The 19453-nt window shown below is 55.8% G+C and overlaps 1 pseudogene; it reads left to right on the top strand.

Moving 5' to 3' along the window:
* The first annotated feature begins 6722 nt into the window (after positions 1-6722).
* LOC119113085 (LIM domain-binding protein 2-like) lies at positions 6723-18934 on the top strand (annotated as a pseudogene).
* The last annotated feature ends 519 nt before the right edge of the window (positions 18935-19453 follow it).

Raw genomic sequence — 19453 nt, 5'->3', positions numbered from 1 at the left:
TGATCTCAGTGATAAGTCCCAGAGCGGCAGGAATCAGGAGGAAAGCCCTCTTCAAGGGCAAGAACGCTACCTGGGCAGTAACTCAGGACGAAGGGCCACACTGGACTGCAGGACAACAACGTCTTAGCTGTACACTGCTGCCGCTTTCGGTGACTGGCACCGGAATTCTCGCGGGGAAAAGGTCCGGTATGTCAGGAGGAAGGGATCAAGCTACGGATGTAGGGTTAGGATTCCCAAAAATATCACTTTGACACTACATTAAGAAGTAACACTCCATCGTTACCCTGTGCACTGCTGGAAGGTCCTAGAGGTCCAAAATCGTCGGTTTTGAGGGAAGGAAAGAGCACATGTAGCTTGAGATTTGTTCAGAAGCTGAACGATTCCTTATGTTGTCGCGTCCATATTTCGACCTCAGCCCGTCTCCTAAGCAGTGGAGGTCATACAAACCTACATGCCTTTCCAGGCATTTGTTATATCCTTATTTCGACCTCAGCCCGTCTCCTGGGCAGTGGAGGTTGTACAAACCTGCATGTCTTACCTGGCATTTGACAACCCCATAGTTGTACGTAGCTGTGAGGGGGACACAGCGTGGCAGCCCCATAGTTGTACCTAGCTGTGAAGGGGACACAGCGTGGCAGCCCCATAGTTGTACGTAGCTGTGAAGGGCACACAGCGTGGCAGCCCCATAGTTGTACGTAGCTGTGAAGGGCACACAGCGTGGCAGCCCCATAGTTGTACGTAGCTGTGAGGGGGACACAGCGTGGCAGTCCCATAGTTGTACGTAGCTGTGAAGGGGACACAGCGTGGCAGTCCCATACTTTTACGTAGCTGTGAAGGGGACACAGCGTGGCAGTCCCATACTTGTACGTAGCTGTGAAGGGGACACAGCGTGGCAGTCCCATACTTGTACGTAGCTGTGAGGGGGACACAGCGTGGCAGCCCCATAGTTGTACGTGGCTGTGAAGGGCACACAGCGTGGCAGTCCCATAGTTGTACGTAGCTGTGAAGGGCACACAGCGTGACAGCCCCATAGTTGTACGTAGCTGTGAAGGGGACACAGCGTGGCAGCCCCATAGTTGTACGTAGCTGTGAAGGGGACACAGCGTGGCAGTCCCATAGTTGTACGTAGCTGTGAGGGGGACACAGCGTGGCAGTCCCATAGTTGTACGTAACTGTGAGGGGGACACAGCGTGGCAGTCCCATAGTTGTACGTAACTGTGAAGGGGACACAGCGTGGCAGCACGTTGTCGAATGAAGAAATTCTCGCGAGGCTGCCTGGTTGAAACGAACGGCTGTCCGCCACTGCCGTTAAATATGAAAAACAGGCATCCAAAAACTCAAGTGATGCTCGCCAACGACCTCACAAGATTGTCAGACCTATAGAGAAAATGTCTCAAATTGTTTTAAAGTAATAGAGCATTGCTGTCATGAATATCGGCGAAAAAGCCCCTAGAGTTACTATGGCTGTCGTCAACCGCTTCAGGCAGACAAGAGACCCTAATGGCTATATTAAAATGGTTGTAGACTGTATAATGTTGGAGCACCGGTTTGCGGTTAAATGAGGCACTGAAAAGGCCAGAAAACACCTCAACTGGACCTTTTAAAGCTAAAAAACAGATTGAAAAACACAGATAAAGATTGTAAAATTACAAAAATGCGCTGAAAGCGATCGAGTGCCCCTCACCCTCCCCCTCCCCTCTCCACGCGACGCTGCAACAACATGACAACTCATATCGCCAGGCAGCACTCCACACGATTACAGAATCCGTGTGTGGAGATGGTGCACAGCAGGTTTACCCGATATGCCAGTGCCGCCTCCAAATGCACAGCTTGAGACTGGGTCCATCTCATCGCGTGGAAGGGAACAATTTACGGCGCCCTGGGCCTTCCGATTCTGGAAGTCTAGTGACGCCTGTGTTATTTCATCTCTGCGGCGCGCTGACACGTTGATCAATGACCAGTCAGCGTCATGTCTACTTTCGGCAAAGCGCCGGCTCCTGGGTCATTTACTTAAACGCGAGCTGTGTTTGGTGGTCGATAACGCATTTGTGCATCTAATGATGCCCATCCTAGTGCTTGCTCAGAGTCAGACATGAAAGGCATGTGTTTAACAACGTCTTAAAGGTTACTGAGGCAATTGCTGTTTTGGCGTCATTTTGTTGCGCTTAGAACGCAAACACAATTTAATCTGCCTGAGAGCTGATTGAGTCCGGATTCCATGCCTACCCCAGTGTTGGTTACGCCCATAGACCCTGGTGGGTGCAGAGGTCGATTACACAATGCATTGTACGTCAGGTAAAAGTGGTGCATAATGACACCAACTGCAAAACCGTCAACAGATACGAATCTTCAGACACTGGCATGCACACGTCTGTTATTATTGGCAGAAGTTCGAACGGGGTTGAATGCATTTGAGGGGCAGCATTGCACTATGACACCAATTGGTTTGACGCTGGGTGTACGAAGCCGTCAAGGGCGCTAGCTTCGTCGCGTATCTTGCTGGTGACAAAATGGTGGCAGTGGGAACGCCCTGACACGTCTCCGGTCTTTGGTTCGGCCTCCTTCGATGGCAATCGTTGGCTTTTGACGGCGGCGGTCGGCAGCGTCGCAGCTTCTCGCGGCAGTCGTGGCAGTGGCCGGCGAAACACCCATCAGGTGGCCCGGCTGGAACGGCGGCTCGGCGCCCACCGGTCCTGAGCTCGCGCTGCCAGCAGCTCAGCTGCGCCGCTCTCCGAGGCCGGCCTTCTGTGGCCGTCGCTGAGGAGGGACTTCAGTGTCACCACGCTCTCCATGACACGCATGTACGTATGGATGATGTGAGGCGTTCCTGTAGGCAGTGCTTCCGGAGCGCGTGTCTTTTTTAAATGGCCTCTTCATGCTGTGAAACTTGTCTACACTTCTGGATACATATTAGGGCTTACCACTCATTTTCCGGAGATTGTGGGATTGTAACGTGACTGCTTCTTTCGATAACGCATCTAAGCGATCCACATTCATGCGGAGTCGCCTAAGTTCATTCCTGGCACTGTCTTCTTTGCCAACCGATATCAGATGGAAGGTTCATTGTTACCCTGCGACGTCCGGAATCACCCGCCGTTTTGACTCGCGCGTCATCTTCCTCACTGGATATTGCTGCGTCATCCTCCCGCCCTCGCCCGTCCCTCGCCCTCGTCGCTGGACACTATCTTGGGATTCTTCCCTCCGGTTTAATTGCTCGCTGGATACGCCCCTGCCGTGCCCTTGCCCCGCCTCCACCCTCCCCTGACACCGGTCCGTAAATGCGTCTCTTCAATGACCTCACGCACCCCGCCAACTGCTCGCTGGGAACGCTCCTGCTGTTTTCTTTGTCTGTCCGCGCTCTTCAACAGGCCCGCTGAATGCACGTTTTTTCCGCCATGGGTTTGATCCTCGTCCTCGCCCCGCCCTGACTGCACCCCTGCCGAGTCCTCCACCCCCCGCCGGCTGGCGGCGCCTCTGCGGTGACCACCCCCGATCTCCACACGCGCCGGGCCGCTGGCGGACACGGCACCTGCCGCGCCGCCCCGGCCCGGTGCCGTCGCACTGGCCGGTATTGATAATCCAGGCGGCCGGCTTGCTGCCGCCCCGCGCCGAGGCTAGCGCGCCGCCGTCGGCCCGGGTAGAGGCTGGCGGGCGGGCTGGCCGGCGGCGGCGCGGCGCCGGTGCTCGCTGCAGCGGCGGCGACCAGTCGGCGGTGGGGCGGCCGCGCCGAGCGCACGGAGGGGCGGCGGCGTGCGCGACGCCGGTGCAGTGGTCAGTGCTTGTGGTGCGATTGGTGCTAGCGCCAGCAGGAGGAGGGGGGGGGGGGGGGGCGTTCAGAGCCGCGTGCCCCGCTCCAGTCCTTCCTTGTCCCTCTCCCCCGGCTCCTCTTTTGTTGGATCGGCTGGAGGCGCTGGCAGCGCGTGCGTGCGACGCCGGGGTCAGTCGCCCCTGCCGCGCCCCGTCTGCAGGCCAAGGCAGATGGGGAGGGGGACGGGCAGGCCTTGCAACGAGCACTGCTGGCTTGGAAAAGACCGGCTGATGTGTTTTGCCTCCGAAACTTAGCTGGTTCCAGTAATGAAAGCCGAGTGCATTGACAACCTCCGCCAACACGGAAGTTATTACATTGTTTTATTTGTTACCGAGGGGTAGGTAGGTTTTCGTTGCCGGTGGAGCGTTGTTAGTTGGTCATAATTCACCAGGTAGGGCAGGCAACTCCAGGTCGATACGCGCTTGGCAGTGTTCGGCGATGAAATCCTAATGACGTTGAAATTTGCAGATAGTCCCAATGAGACGTTGAGAGGGTGGATTATTCTCCGCAAGAATCATCCGAACGAATCAATGGAATAATGGATAGCAAGTTTTAAAACGAACCCGTTCGATATGCGTGCGGATTGGTGCGCCGCTCGCTATCCATCAGCGGAGCTCATACATCAGCTCTCGGTTTGCCGACATAGTTTCACGCTGCCGTTTCCAGTTTAATAATTTTAGCGGTTATCTGCTCCTGGCCAGCTCCCAAGCTAATGTTGAGTATAAATTGCCGGCATTCTGGCGCGCCCGCTTGTGTTGTGAGACGGGCAAGGCCGGCGTTCTTCCGGGGGTCTAGCCGATGGCCGCCTGGTGAGGAGATAACACGGGGGGGGGGGGGGGCAGCAGCGCGCTGCTGGTGTGACCTCAGTGGGGCGGCGGACGGTCACCGTCGCTAGTCACCTGTCGCCTGGTGAGAAGGTGGCACGGGGGGGGGGGGGGGCAGCGCCTGGCTGGTGTGACCTCAGTGGGCGGCGGACGGTCACCGTCGCTAGTCGCCTGTCGCCTGGTAAGAAGGTGACACAGGGGAGGGGGGGACAGCACCCAGCTGGTGTGACCTGAGTGGGGCGGCAGACGGTTACCGTCGCTAGTCGCCTGTCGCCCGGTAAGAAGGTGACACAGGGGGGGGGGGGGAGGGCAGCATCCAGCTGGTGTGACCTGAGTGGGGCGGCGGACGGTCACCGTCGCTAGTCGCCTGTCGGCTGCGGCACGTCCGCTGAGGAGCGCGGCCGAGCCGCCCGCCGCGGCGGGAGCGGCTCCCGCTGCGCCAGCCGGGCCGCCGCCTCCACGCGCTGTATTCAGTCGGCGGCTGGCGCTCGGCTCTGGCCGCGCGCATCCGGCGGCTATTATCGTCCTTTTTCGAGACGAATGCCCGCCGCGCCGCTAATGCAGGCAAGAGGTAATAAGAGAACTGGAATCAACTAGGAGCTCCCGGTTTGTCTTAGAGACACGCCATGAACCAGCGGAATTGGCCCTGCTGAAAAATATCTTTTGAGTATTAGAAGATGGCGGCCGTCTTTCCCGACCTGCCTGATATCTTACCGTTGTTTTGGAATTTTCTCGACATGTTGTAAGAGTTTTACAAAGTCTTCGTTGGGAAGGCCTCAGTCCGTCAGGATGCGAGTATTACCTGGTGGTTTTTACTTTACGACAGCGTTTTAGTCCATGGTTTTTCAACTGATTACAAAGCGTAAAAGGTACGATGGTCCAGCTGTTATGGATTTCCGGGGGCTGAAGGATTGAAGTGCAAGATGTACGACATGTTTTCTTCTCTTTCTAGACAACATGGTATCTGGACATTCCCTGTTGCGCCCAATCGCCTAAACTCTAGATTTTAAAGAGAGCTGTCGTTCCACATCAAAGTGTGTGTTAACAGAAAGGCAATCTAGTCATTTCTTAACTTCTAGAGACAGCGTCATAAATCATGTATATCACCGACCCCGTTTTGCTGGGATTCCTATTAAATGGAGAAGTTGTGATTAGTTTCCCACAGCTGCTGGCATTTAAAGCCCACTGAATTTTTAATCGAACAAAATTGGATAGCTTTAGATAGATTGCCCTGTTATAATCACGGGTTAGATGTCGACGGTCCACGTATTAAAACACTACGCCTCCAACCAGATCAGCTGATGCTGCAGCTAAGCTTGGCTTCCGCGCATGTGTTTGGGCTGGGAATCTCTCCGCAATGCGCAGCATGGTTCGGCTCACCAAAATAATCCGGAATAATCCCTGTCTTGTGAATAATTCGATATCCCGTCAAATATGCACATACGTGTCCGGACGGTACGGTGGCGATGTCCACTGCCGTCAGTCCTGGCACCCTGCCATACTCGGCCTGCCCCGCCCTGGTCTGATCTCCTGCCTCGTCCTGGTCTGAGCTTCTGCCCCGCCCCGGTCTGAGCTTATGCCCCGCCTTCGTCTGAGTCCTGCCCCGCCCTGGTTTGAATGACAGCCTATCCGTGGTCTAAGCCCCTGCCCCGCCTCGGCTTGAGTCCCTAGCCCCCGCAGGTTTGAGCCTCTGCCCCGCCCGGGTCTGAGTCCCTGCCCCCCCCCCTGCCTTAGCCCCTGCCCCGCCTTGGCCTGAGCCCCTGCCCCACGCAGGTATGAGCCCCTGCCCCGCCCCAGCCTAAGCTCCTGTCCCGCCTCGGCCTAAGCCCTTGTCCCCGCAGGTCTGAGCCCCTGCCCCGCCCCGGTCTGGTCCTTGCCCGCCCCGGTCTGGCCCTTGCCCCGCCTCGTTCTGACCCCTTGCCCCGCGCAGGTCTGAGCCCCTGCCCCGCCCCTGCCTTAGCCCCTGCCCCGCCCTGTCCTAAGCCCTATTCCGATGCATGCGAGCCCTGCAAAGCGTCGCTCTATCGATTTCCTGAGCCGGCGGCCGTGGTGCCCGGGCCCGGCTAGTTTCTGTATCTCATTGATTTAATGTCGCCGGGGCGAGTCAGTGTTGAAACACTGCGGACCGGGCCGTGGAGCGTGTGATGAGCGCCGTCTCCGCTGCCGGCTGTCGGCGGTGGCCCGCACAGCGGCCGCTGAGCGGGTTGGCACGACCTGACAACCAAAACATGTCGGCGGCGGAGCTGGACAAGTGGACACAGCCAGCCACCCCCGGCCGGGCCCTCAGCCGGGCATCAAACACCGACTGCTCTAACCAAGGCCGGCCAGGCGTGCAGCGGCGTGCCAGCACACCCTGGCCGCTTTCGGCGAACGTTGCTTTCCTCCATATTTTACGGGCGGCACTAGGGAGCCTGTGGCACTAATGGACGGTCTCAACAGCAGGCTGGTTGAAGATTTATAATATGCACCTTGCATGCGCCACACAGAGGGACCGTAGAGAATGGCACGCAACTCCAGTGCGAACTTGTGGCACTTGGTTCGGCGGAGGCATAAAGCTCAGAAAGCTCAGCAGTCATCACAAATCCCGACATCAAGGACACCTACCCTCCACACTGCAATAATATTGTCGAGATCACTAGACCTGTTGAACCGACGTTGCCATTTACTGCACGATTATACTACCACACGACAGCCGTTTCATTTAGGAAAACGTCAGCAGCATATTGGTATGCTTTACGGGAACTTTTCGAACTCAAACGTAATTCAGTTCGTTCTTAACACAGCCGAAGGTCTAAATAACGGGACTTGCTGTGGCCCGTCCTTCTGACGGTCGTATACATTACGCTACGGGCATGCGCTGGACGCGACCCTGTGGAGGTTGGCCGGAAAGTTCGCCCCTGAACCGATCCGTTCTCTCTGTTTGTGCTCTCGGCGGTGGGCCCTGTTCTCCCGCCCTCCGCGACCCCTAACCTGAACCGGCACGGCGGGACGCACGGCTCTGAACGCGACCCTCTGACGACGGAGCAGGGCCGTGATGACCTGCGGCGAGTGGAGCGGCGCCGCGGGCGCGGGGTCAGACAAAGTCGGCAGCACGGCTCAGCGGTGCCGTCAGTCGGCGTGACCGCCGGCCGCGCCCCGCCAGCCGACGTCGTCTGGACCCCGAGCCGGCTCAGGTCGCCCGGCTGACGCGCCGCCCGCTACCAGCTCCGAACGCTGCTGTGATAGCGCCGCTGGGCGCGCGGCGACAGACGCCGAACTGCTGGACGTGGTGCCGTCCAGCCCGACGTCCCGGCGCGGCATCGGGGCCGCGTGACGTCACGTCGTGATCCGTGTGACGGGGGACGGTGATCCGCGAGTCTGCGTGGCGTGCCGCCCGGGCACCGCCGGTGCAGCGAGGTCGCGACCGTGTTGGCTATGCCGGTGAAGACCAAAGGCGAGCGTCGTCCGTCCAGCCGGCCGTCCAGCCGACCGGCCATGCAAGAGCAGGCGGTGCCGCCGCCGCCGCCGCCGCCGCCGCCGCCGCCGCCGCCGCCGCCACCGCCGCCGCCGCCGCCGCCACCGCCGCCGCCGCTGCCGCCGCAGCAGCAGCCACCGTTTCCGATGCAGCACCCACCCTTCATGCATCCGATGATGAGGTATTTGGATGAGCGTGTGGTCGGGCCGCCGCGGTGTCTGGCAGGGTTGGTGGAAAACAAGCGGATCTTCAGCTGCTCGGGATATCGGGCTGGCCTGCGATATCACATATCGTGCATGTATCTGCCCAGCCCCATGACGTGCGCCATGATCTGCGAATTTATGCACCCACGCAATGTTAGGCTCTGGACGTTTATCCGCTGCTGGTGCTTGGATGTGGACGTTTATCCCTTGCTGGTGCTCGGATGTGGACGTTTATCCGGCATCGTTATAACGTAATGTGAATGCATGAGCAGTTACCCGGCCGCTGATGTCGGGGCCTGGTCATTTCGCCACTCAAGAGTATGAAGGCCTGGTCATTCCCCACCTCCGCGATGTATTGATCAGAAAGTCGCCATCCCGTGACGTGGTCCGGACTTGCCCCCCCCCCCCCCCCCAACTCTCCTGCGATGTAAAGGTTTGGATATTTCGCTAGCAAACAACGTGCGGTCCGGTTTCTTATCCAGCCCTTACGTGGGGATTCCATGTCGGCGCTCGCATTATCGGAATCCGAACCTCCACCCGCGATGTGGCGAAGCTGGCGACGATCCACTTCTACTCGGGACCAGACAGTCAGAATCTGGACATCTCTCCACCACGTGACATGTTGGACGGCGCTGACAGACCGTGCGCATATGCTTTCCGCGATGTGGTGGCTGTAGCATGTATCCAATATTCCCTCTGTGCGTTGTTGAAGGGAGTGTCCCGCCTTTGGAGCATATTTCAAAAACATGCTGCTGGAAAACTTCAGGACTAGTTACGTGTATTAATAGCAATGGGCATCGTCACTGCAACATCGTCAAGACATAATGAAATATCAATTTTAACTATTTTTAGCTGAAATTGCGCTGCCACGCTTTGTAAATGTACCATGCCTTTTCCCTGAAGTCGCGACCACCATCGTCATGACAACTACCGTGCGCAACACTACTTGTTGCGAACAAAAGAAAGTCTGTGATTGGTCCACCGGGCAAGGACTTGTGACCGAGAAGTGCATTGGCTGATGTTTGAACCAGTGTGTTACATGGACCATGTGATATTCTTATTTCCAAAACCAAAGTGCCCTTCGAAAACAGCCACTGTAATAAACACAGTAGGGGAGAGATGATAGTCATAGTACAACGTTTCATTCAGTTCGCGGGGTAATAGCTTGATGTTCGCGTAACTTTTTGTCCAGAGTGCTTCAAGCTTTCATAGCATTTGTTATGCAAACATTTTGACGCATACGTGTGTTGCAAACATTAGAGAAAACACACGTCGGAAGCAGCAAGGTAAATGAAATCATTATTTTTACAGCGGTAAACAGAGAGTCAAATGATATTTCTTTCGCAGATTCGGCCACTTCAAGTCGAAATCCTGAGCTATTCGTAAGGATTTGGAAACAAATGGTTTCACTGATCAATCTTATGCGTCTGATATTACGATAAGCGAAAAGTACAAAGAGGTGGGATGCTCTTTTTGATGTATGTCCAGGCCATGTTGCTCCAGTATCTTACCCGAGATGCGACGGTCTTGACTTACAACCACCCGTCATCAGACATAATGGGCATTCGTGTAAATTGTTAAGCCGTATTGGACCTATCCGGCAGAATGGCCTGTTCGTCTAGCTTGTGACAATCAAAATTACCGTGTCAGTCCAAACGGCCATAAACCGGAATAATTTACGAGCTTGAGATGACTCAATACGAGCGCTTTCCCGGCATGCGATGACTCAGTGAGCCATTCATCGGACCCGCCTCCTTGAGACAACGTACATTGCTCCGGTTTGCGGCAAGTCTGTTTGGGTGTTGAGAAAGTCCAAGACTTTATTCGGTCGGTGACGGTGCACTGTCTGCACGCTGGAATAGCTGTAATATTTGCGGAGCTGCTTGCGTGTAGCTGCAGCTGTGGACCATGCACTTGCCCGTTCCGGACGTCTGGAGGTCGAGGCGTGTTCTACATTTGATGACTGAGGCGCTTCGCGAACACCGCTAGGTTTCTTTACTTCGTAAACTTTTGCATCCAAGCCCTTCGATTGGTGTCACCTACCTTTCTTAAAACTCAGCATAACAGGGGACCTTGATCGGTGAGATTTCCAGTGTTTGCTTCTTGTGTTTTGCTTCACTGCACGCATATCTATATATAGATATATCAACATGTCCGCGTACCTGCAGGTGCGTGAAACAGTAACAAGTCGAATCGAATTCGCGCCGAATTCGTCTTATCTGAATTCCGAGAGAATTCGCGCCGAATTCGTCTTTTCCCATATCCTGCAATTATGGCATCGCAAGTTATGCGATGTTAGAACCACCATTACGAGAACGCTGCAATTCCTTTTACATCCATCGTGTTTGCACCGTAGACGCACAAACATAATCTCGCGTAAAACTCGACATCAGTATTTGTATGAACAAGCATTGACTTTCGTGGCCGCAGAGAGCCCCTAGCAGTGACCGCGCTCCGTGGAGCCGCGGCTGACTCTAGTCGGCGGGGCGCCGCCAGCAGGTGGTGCTCCGCTGGCGAGTGTGGAAGACGAGCGTGACCCGAGGTCGCCGGCCCCACCTCGGCTGCGTTGAGCGCCGCTGTGCAATACAGGTCACCCATTGCCAGCGCCCTCGCCGCCAGAGTTCTAGATCCGCCATAAAGTTCTATAAACAATTATATGGTTGGTGTTTACTGCCGGTGAGAGGGCACGTACCTGAAACACTCTGAAGGCCTTATCACAGGTCCCGGATTAACCGTTGCCGGGTCTAGGGTTTCTCTGATATTTGGTCCCGACATGTCGCAGCAAATTCTAGTTAGCTAGACGACTGGAGTTTTTGTGCGGCGTGATTGCGCGCTCGGGCTGTTGGGCGGACTCGAGCGGGGCTGGCTGATGCATCACCGCGCTCCGAGAACTGCTCGCCAGCCGGCTGACGTCCCATGGGTCATGAACGCAGTTTTTTCACAACAAATTTCATTCGTGTTTCGTGACTTTTCGCCGTTCATCAGCGAGGCTTACAGCCGGGCTTTCTTTACCTTGCATCAGTTTTTTTTTGGGGGGGGGGGGACCGGCGAATGACGACAATGGTTTAGTCAATAGTTCGTGATGGGTACTTCTGCCTGCATGAAATGGAGGGTCCTAAGGAAAGGCTTGCACACTTTAATTTGCAAACCCGCTCATATAACTTGCTAGTCAGCTGACCAGCCGGTGCGCTCTTCAGATGAAATTATGCATGCACTTTGGCCCACAAGCCAGGAATGACACTTAAAGTCCCAGCTCATCGTATTGCTGATCAGTATGATGGCTGCCGACCTCTGATTGCCTGCTTTCTTCGCAGACGTCACACGCCATACTTCAATCAGCCCGACTACAGGATACACGAACTCAACAAGCGGCTACAGCAAAAGTCTGAGGTAATATTGTTGTCTCCTCGGCCCTGATTTTTGCTCATGACGCAGCTGCACTAGCAATAGCTGGCCATGACATTAGTAGTGCTGATTAAGTCCACATTATTCAGTCCTATATGGTTTAGTCCAGTTTCAAATTTTGCTGGTGGCTCCAGTCCCCCCCCCCCCCCCCTCCAACTTCGAGAAGAACGTGGGCGAAGTCCGGGAAGAAATCCTCTTGCAGGTACATTCTCTGGTACGGCGATTGGTTTTCCTCCGCTCAGCTTCCCCCTCCCCCAACGCGTTGTGCGAAAATATGCCCATAGTTTAATTGCATGTTTTTTTACTGGTTTTAACGGTCACGTGTTGTAGGGTTTGCCTCTCAAACTTCCAACTCGAAAAGAGTACATATTGAAATAACCTCCAGCTATGTGTGCGAATATGCCGGCTTATCTGTATCGTACTGATGTTAACTCCGTACATGAGTGATGTAACGAACTAGGAGGGTTGCATCGAATTCGAGCGTGTAACTGAAAGGCAAAGCACGGTAGCTCTGCCAGCAGGTGCACATTGTGCCAGAACTGCAATTTCTGTAGCCGTGGCGTCATGAAGAAGGGTTTTCTGTGGGAGGTTGTCCGTAGTGTTGATGTTTCGCGATAGCGGCTTCATCACTCATACACCTTGTTCAGAGGTAACTTTGTTGTGTTGTAGTGGCGTCCGTAGGCGGAAATTTGTCAAGAGAAAAGTCGTGCCACATTGGCCATGTTGTGACGCCCACCTTGCACCAGCTGCATCTGCTGTCGTATCATCGGCCATGTTGTGAAGCCGCCATCTGCTGCCAGCTACATTTGCTGCCGTGTCGATGCAGGCAGATGCATTCAATACGTAATATTGCTGACAGCTGTCGATACAACGCGCCGTTCATATCTGTACCGAAAGTGTTTATTGTTTTGGCCTGCACCTTGCTGAGTTGAAAAAAAAACGCAGACAAATTTGATCTGGCCGAGAGCGGGCGGGCAGAAGGCAGTTGTTCTGTACTGAGAACCGTCGCGGCCTTGCACGCTCGGCTCTGACTCCCGCCTACCGCCCGGCTAGCTCACAGCTCCTGCGGGGTGGCGCACGTCTTGTGTGAGGTGGCGCACGTCTCGTGTGAGCCTGATGGCTGGCTCAGCTCCCGCAGGGTGGCGCACGTCTCTTGTGAGGTGGTGCACGCCGCGTGTGGGGTGGCGCACGCCCCGGCGCGTGGCTTCACCAGCCTGCGACGCGATCCTGCTCACGCGAATGGTGCAGCTCAAGCAGTCCGTCTCGGGGCTGAGAACGCTTAACGTCATCCAGAGTGCCTGGCGAGCGACGGACCACTCTGGAAGAAATCCGAGCAGAAGTGCTTCGCTGTGTCGGGATGCGCTGTCAGATATTGTTGCCCGTTATGTTATGCGCTTACCGTTGGCAGATTATGAACAGAAACCGTGAAGCATTTGCTCTTATCGTTCCAGGACAGCGACAGCCTCTGGTGGGATGGCCTTCGCCACCGAATTTTTGAGGACGATGCTACCTTGACCCTGACGTTCTGTCTGGAAGACGGACCGAAACGATACAGTGCGTATCTACAGTGGCTGCTATTGGACGCTTGGCATTACCTTGGCGGTGCATTGTGTCGTGTTTCAGCTGGCTGCTTAAGCGATTCGAGGCTCGGTGGTTTTTAATCTGATGAACAGTCATTCCTACGACCGGACCCATCGTGACCGCACGCAGGAATGCAACAGGTCCTACGCTTGTCGCTTGCTATGAACGTCATCACTTGTTATGGGATCCCCACCAGTTCCTGTGATCTAGTCATCACGTTTACTAGTGCTTGTCGGCGTCACTGACTTCCTTGTGCAAAACGTACTCTGATTCCAAAGCCACTTAATATCAAACCATTTTATCCCTGGGCTCATTTCTAATAACGCGTCTACTTTATCCTCGAAGACGGGTGGGACTCTGAGCTGAGCCTACGCTGCATTAAAGGAGGGACCAGGTCGTCAAAACGGTAATGCATTACCCCACATTAAGGCTAAAGGCGCACCCTCGAGCTGAGCTGCTGCGTCGCAGTCTGGTGGGATATGCAGTTTCTCCATTCATGCGTTGGTACATGCGTACGTGATTCATGTTGGACGTTTAGCCCGATGTGGTTCCCAAGAGGTACCAAGGAAGACGACGCTTGTGGTTCCTGGTGTCAGATGTCCGCAAAGATCCACATACGGCCGCACTGGCTTTTGGGAGTGAATGCAGGCTCAGTTCAGCATGCTAATGATGTGGGAAAGCGGCAAGCACTCTCGCGGGTCTCAAACAGGTCTCATAATTGCCGCACATGAGCTGGTGGCCGGGTTTCTCTTCCTCTCCAAACTGTCACTGTGCGTGCCTCTTTATGACCACGTTAATCTACTTAGCAACCCGCTTGATTTTAATCACGGTGCTGCTTTAAGTGCTTTCATAGGTTGGAATAGCCGGGCCAGATTAATGCTTTTATATTTTCTCCAGCTTATGCTCGGCTTAGAAGTCCTGGCGTCCGCCGCTAAGTGTTATTCTCTGCTGAGAGCGGTGATTTGCAGATGTCTGTGCAGGCCGTCAGCGTGCACAATGTACATACCAAAGGGTTTTGCGTTATTACATCTGCGTTGTTTTGCTTCATAGAGCAGCTGGTACTTGTTGATCTCGGAGAAGTATTCCAACGGTGATGCGTATGACATGTGTTGACATGTGCTGTGTTGTGTTGTGCGTGCCAATGAGTTGGTGCCGCACTCATATTTGTCGCGGTTAAAGTGGTGGCTTTCAAGTATGAAGCATGGGCGCAGCGCCAGTTATCGGTAGTTTCTCGGTTTCCTACACATAAGTAATCGCTTTGTACCCGTCGTGTGGTTTTCTGCATGCCAAATGGTCGTCAGTTTTGCAGGCCGTCTCAAGTGCGGCCGGCTGGCGCCGGCCGATCTGGCTGACTGACGGCCAATGACGTCCGGCCAGCCGGCCGTACTTGCCGTCCTGTCGGGGGCGCGCCCGCTGACGTCCTCTCCCCCCCCCCCCCAACGGCTTCCGTCCCCAGCCATCGGCCACACACTCATAGCTGCGGCTTCCGTCCCCAGCCATCGGCCGCACACTCATAGCTGCGGCTTCCGCCCCCAGCCATCGGCCACACACTCATAGCTGCGGCTTCCGTCCCCAGCCATCGGCCACACACTCATAGCTGCGGCTTCCGTCCCCATCCATCGGCCGCACACTCACCGCTGCGGCTTCCGTCCCCAGCCATCGACCGCAACACCCACCGCTGCGGCTTCCGTCCACCAGCCATCGACCGCACACTCACCGCTGCGGCTTTCCGTCCCCAGCCGTCGGCCGCACACTTAATCGCTGCGACTTCCCGTTCCCAGCCGTCGGCCGCACACTTATCGCTGCGGGCTTTCCGTCCCAGCCATCGGCCACACACTTACCACTGCGGCTCCCGTACCCCACCATCGGCCGCACACTCATCCCGCGCTACTCCGGAGCATCTTCGAGGCGGCGTCACTGACCTCTTCTTCATCTGCGTCACCCCAAGGAGTCGTTCCACAACACCAGCATCACGCTCGACTTGCGACCAGGCCAGCATGGTGACCCATCACGGCAAGCCCATGATAGCCAAGGTCAGCGGCGGCGTCATGCGGGAATCTCACGTGATCTAGCAAAGGTCACTTGTTGTTAACGGAGTCGGAAATGGTTTGCCAGAATATCATCACTTTACAGGGGAGCTTCTGGTATGTGGATTATCCAGCTCACCACCGTAGCGATAGAAACACCGTGGTGAACGTGGAGTTGCTATCTATCCGATTGCCGACGTCTTTGGTGATCATCCACCGTGCGGCGAGGCAATTCGAATTCAGTTTTCGCAGAAATGCACTATATCCGCATTGAAAGAAATCAGCCTCACGGTGTTCGGCATCATGGGTTATGATGCTGAAAAATTAACAGTCCACTCACTGGGGGACAAACTTGAAAGCTAATTGTAACACGTTTGCGCTATGGTTAACCTCATGATTCATAGTCAACTGATCATAATTGTTGAAAACGTTGGGAATATTTGTATAATATATTCCACTGGCCGCTTGGTCGATTCGTCCGGCTAGTACCTCGATGGATGCGAGATCGATTATTTTTAGCATTATAACCCATACCTTAGCAGAGAAGTGTCGTACAGACGCCACACATGGGGATCTCAGCTCCATGCAGGTTGTTTCGAATTTAATTTCTTGCCCATGCCGCCAAGTTTTACAATCGAAAACGTGCTCGGCTGTCATGAAACGTGTTGTGGACACCTTGTGCATGTCACAGCGTAGCGGCAACCCATGAATGATACGTGTTTGTTGCCCTGTGCTTTGGCTATATCCCGTCAGTCCTGCAAATGTGTCAGTGAAGCACGACTCAGCTGGCTGCCTGCCAGCGTCTCCGCCCCTGACTGACCCCGCCCCTGTCTGACCCCACCCACGTCTGACCCCGCCCTTGCCTGATCCTGCCCTGCCCTCCAGCGTCTTCGCCCCTGTCTGACCCCGCCCCTGTCTGACCCCATCCCTGTCTGACCCCGCCCCTGCCTGCCAGCGTCTCTGCTCCTGCCTGACCCCGCCTCTGCCTGCCAGCGTTTCTGCTCCTGCCTGACCCCCTCCCCCTCTGCCTGCCAACGTTTCTGCTCCTGTCTGACCCCGCCTCTGCCTGCCAACGTCTCCGCCCCTGTCTGACCCCACCCCTGCCTGCCGGCGTCTCCGTCCCTGTCTGACCCCACTCCCGCTGCCAGCGTCTCTGCCCCTGTCTGACCCCACCCCTGCCTGCCGGCGTCTCCGCCCCTGTCTGACCCCACTCCTGCTGCCAGTGTCTCTGCCCCTGTCTGACCCCCCCCTGCCTGCCGGCGTCTCCGCCCCTGTCTGACCCCACTCCTGCTGCCAGTGTCTCTGCTCTTGTCTGACCCCACCCCTGCCAGCCGGCGTCTCCGCCCCTGTCTGACCCCACTCCTGCTGCCAGTGTCTCTGCCCTTGTCTGACCCCGTCCTTGCCTGCCAGCGTCTCTGCTCTTGTCTGACCCCACCCCTGCCTGCCAGCGTCTCTGCTCCTGGCTGACCCCACCCCTAATTGCAAGAGTCCCTGGTCCGTCTGACTGGTGCGCCGCGTCCCCCACGTCTGACCCCGACCCTGTCTGACCCCACTCCTGCTGCCAGTGTCTCTGCTCTTGTCTGACCCCACCCCTGCCTGCCGGCGTCTCCGCCCCTTTCTGACCCCACTCCTGCTGCCAGTGTCTCTGCCCTTGTCTGACCCCGTCCCTGCCTGCCAGCGTCTCTGCTCTTGTCTGACCCCACCCCTGCCTGCCAGCGTCTCTGCTCCTGGCTGACCCCACCCCTAATTGCAAGAGTCCCTGGTCTGTCTGACCGGTGCGCTGCGTCCCCCACGTCTGACCCCGACCCTGTCTGACCCCGCCCACGTTTGACCCCGACCTCGCTACAGGTTTGCGCCGAAGGCCGCTTCATCGTCGAGTTCACCTTCGATGACCTGATGCGCATCAAGTCATGGCACTTCGCCACGCGCGGCGTCAAGGAGCTGGTGCCTCGTTCGGTGGTGGCCCTGCACGTGCAGCAGGACCCGGGCCTGGTAGAGCAGCTCAGCAAGAACATCACCCGCCAGGGACTTACCAACGTCACTCTCAACTACCTCAGGGTCTGTCACGTCACCGGTCAGGCTGTCGCTCACGGCGAGTCACGTCACCGCCGCACTGTCGAGCACGGCTGATGACGTTACCTCCGGACTGCCGATCACGGCTGGTCACGTCACCGCCGCACCGTCGATCGCGGTTGATGACGTTACCTCCGGACTGTCGCTCACGGCGAGTCACGTCACCGCCGCACTGTCGATCGCGGCTGATGACGTTACCTCCGGACTGTCGATCACGGCTGGTGACGTTACCTCCGTAGTGTTGATCACAGCTGGCGGGGTCACTGTCGGACTGTCGATCGCGGCTGGTGGCGTTACCTCCGTTGTGTTGATCACAGCTGGCGGCGTCACTGTCGGACTGTCGATCGCGGCTAGTGACGTTACCTCCGTAATGCTGATCACAGCTGGCGGCGTCACTGTCGGGCTGTCGATCGCGTCTAGTGACGTTACCTCCGTAATGTTGATCACAGCTGGCGGTGTGTGTCGGGCTGTCGATCGCGGCTAGTGACGTTACCTCCGTAGCGTTGATCGCAGCTGACGACGTCACTGTCGGACTGTCGATCGCGGCTGGTGACGTTACTGTTAGACTGTCGATCGCGGCTGGTGACGTTACCTCCGTACTTTCGATCGCGGCTAGTGACGTTACCTCCGTAGCGTTGATCACAGCTGACGGCGTCACTGTCGGACTGTCGATCGCGGCTGGTGACGTTACTGTTAGACTGTCGTCGATCGCGGCTGGTGACGTTACCTACCTCCGTACTTTCGATCGCGGCTAGTGACGTTACCTCCGTAGCGTTGATCACAGCTGACGGCGTCACTGTCGGACTGTCGATAGCAGCTGGTGACATCGCCCTCAGGCTACTGCTCAGACTTATAGCGTACTCCCAGGTAGCTGCTCACTCCTGGTATCGCACTCCTGGTATCGCGATCGATCCTGGATGCCTGCTTTGAGTGGCAATGTCATACCGGGACTATTTCAAAGTTGTCATGTTACTCTCCGTAGTATGCGGGGTGTGTTCTGGGTCCACAATATGAAGCGTTCACATCGCATGTAAGCCTGAGCTTAGAACCCCGTGTAATCCAAACGTGCGTCTAAAAGTTGACTTAAGCCAGAAGCCATTCTGTCATGTCATGAGAAGCTAATATGTCGATCATCAGTGACGTTAACCAAGGGAGGGTGCATTCGTAAACGAAGGGGAAGTGTATTCGTCAACCAAAGGGAGTGTATTCGTTTTAGGTTTGCGTAAATCCCATCATTGCCATGTAAAATGCTGTTCGTAGATCTTTGAGCACTTAACGACGGCTGACCTGACACTGGGCTTCTCGTCAGATGTTGGTCAGACACTGGTCACTGGGCAGTAACAGGTCGTTTACATCCGCCTCTGGCTGGACACCGGATTGTTGGCGGGGTACCCCTCGGGTGCTGACGAGGCGCTCCCCGCCCGCAGCTGTGTGTTATCCTGGAGCCGATGCAGGAGCTGATGACCCGGCACAAGGCGTACTCGCTCAGCCCTCGCGACTGCCTGAAAACGACCCTCTTCCAGAAATGGCAACGCATGGTGGCGCCGCCAGGTGGGTGAAGTCGGAAGCTTACTGGCGCTGGTCTGCTAGGACGGTTTAACGCACCGACGGGCTTTCAAAATTGAGCGGGACAGTTTATTTGCTTTTCTGCTTGCTTTTTGGTATGCAACGTGTGGTTTTAGTGCCAGCTGGTATGAGTGTTTTCTTTTCAGACATGGTGTTTCTGGACTTAACGCGCATTGCAATTGCCCTCCACAGTCTGAACACGAATGCTGGCAGTGCATATGTTGGAGAAATGTATGGTCATATTGATGCTTCTCTGCTTCAAATGCATTTTTTGAATATCATATTCCGTATATGAGATGTACATGAACGGCGTCGGATGCAGAGTGAAACTCAGGCTTCTGGCTACGCAGAGCAATCAACTGTCTCCGCTGTCCTGTCGCTTCTAACGTTGCTGCTTTTGCATTTATATCGTGCCGGTTCTACTAGTTGTACTAATCTTTTGGCTCTATCGCCACACGCAGCTCGCTATCATTTCGCTACGCTTATTCCATCACACAGTTTAAACATGCTGG

The sequence above is a fragment of the Pollicipes pollicipes genome, unplaced genomic scaffold, assembly GCF_011947565.3.
Source record: "Pollicipes pollicipes isolate AB1234 unplaced genomic scaffold, Ppol_2.1 Scaffold_7261;HRSCAF=8764_pilon_pilon_pilon, whole genome shotgun sequence".
In the NCBI taxonomy this organism is placed as follows: Eukaryota; Metazoa; Arthropoda; class Thecostraca; order Pollicipedomorpha; family Pollicipedidae; genus Pollicipes; species Pollicipes pollicipes.
Note: the sequence above shows the minus strand (reverse complement) of the source record. Positions and strands in the feature narration are given on the sequence as shown.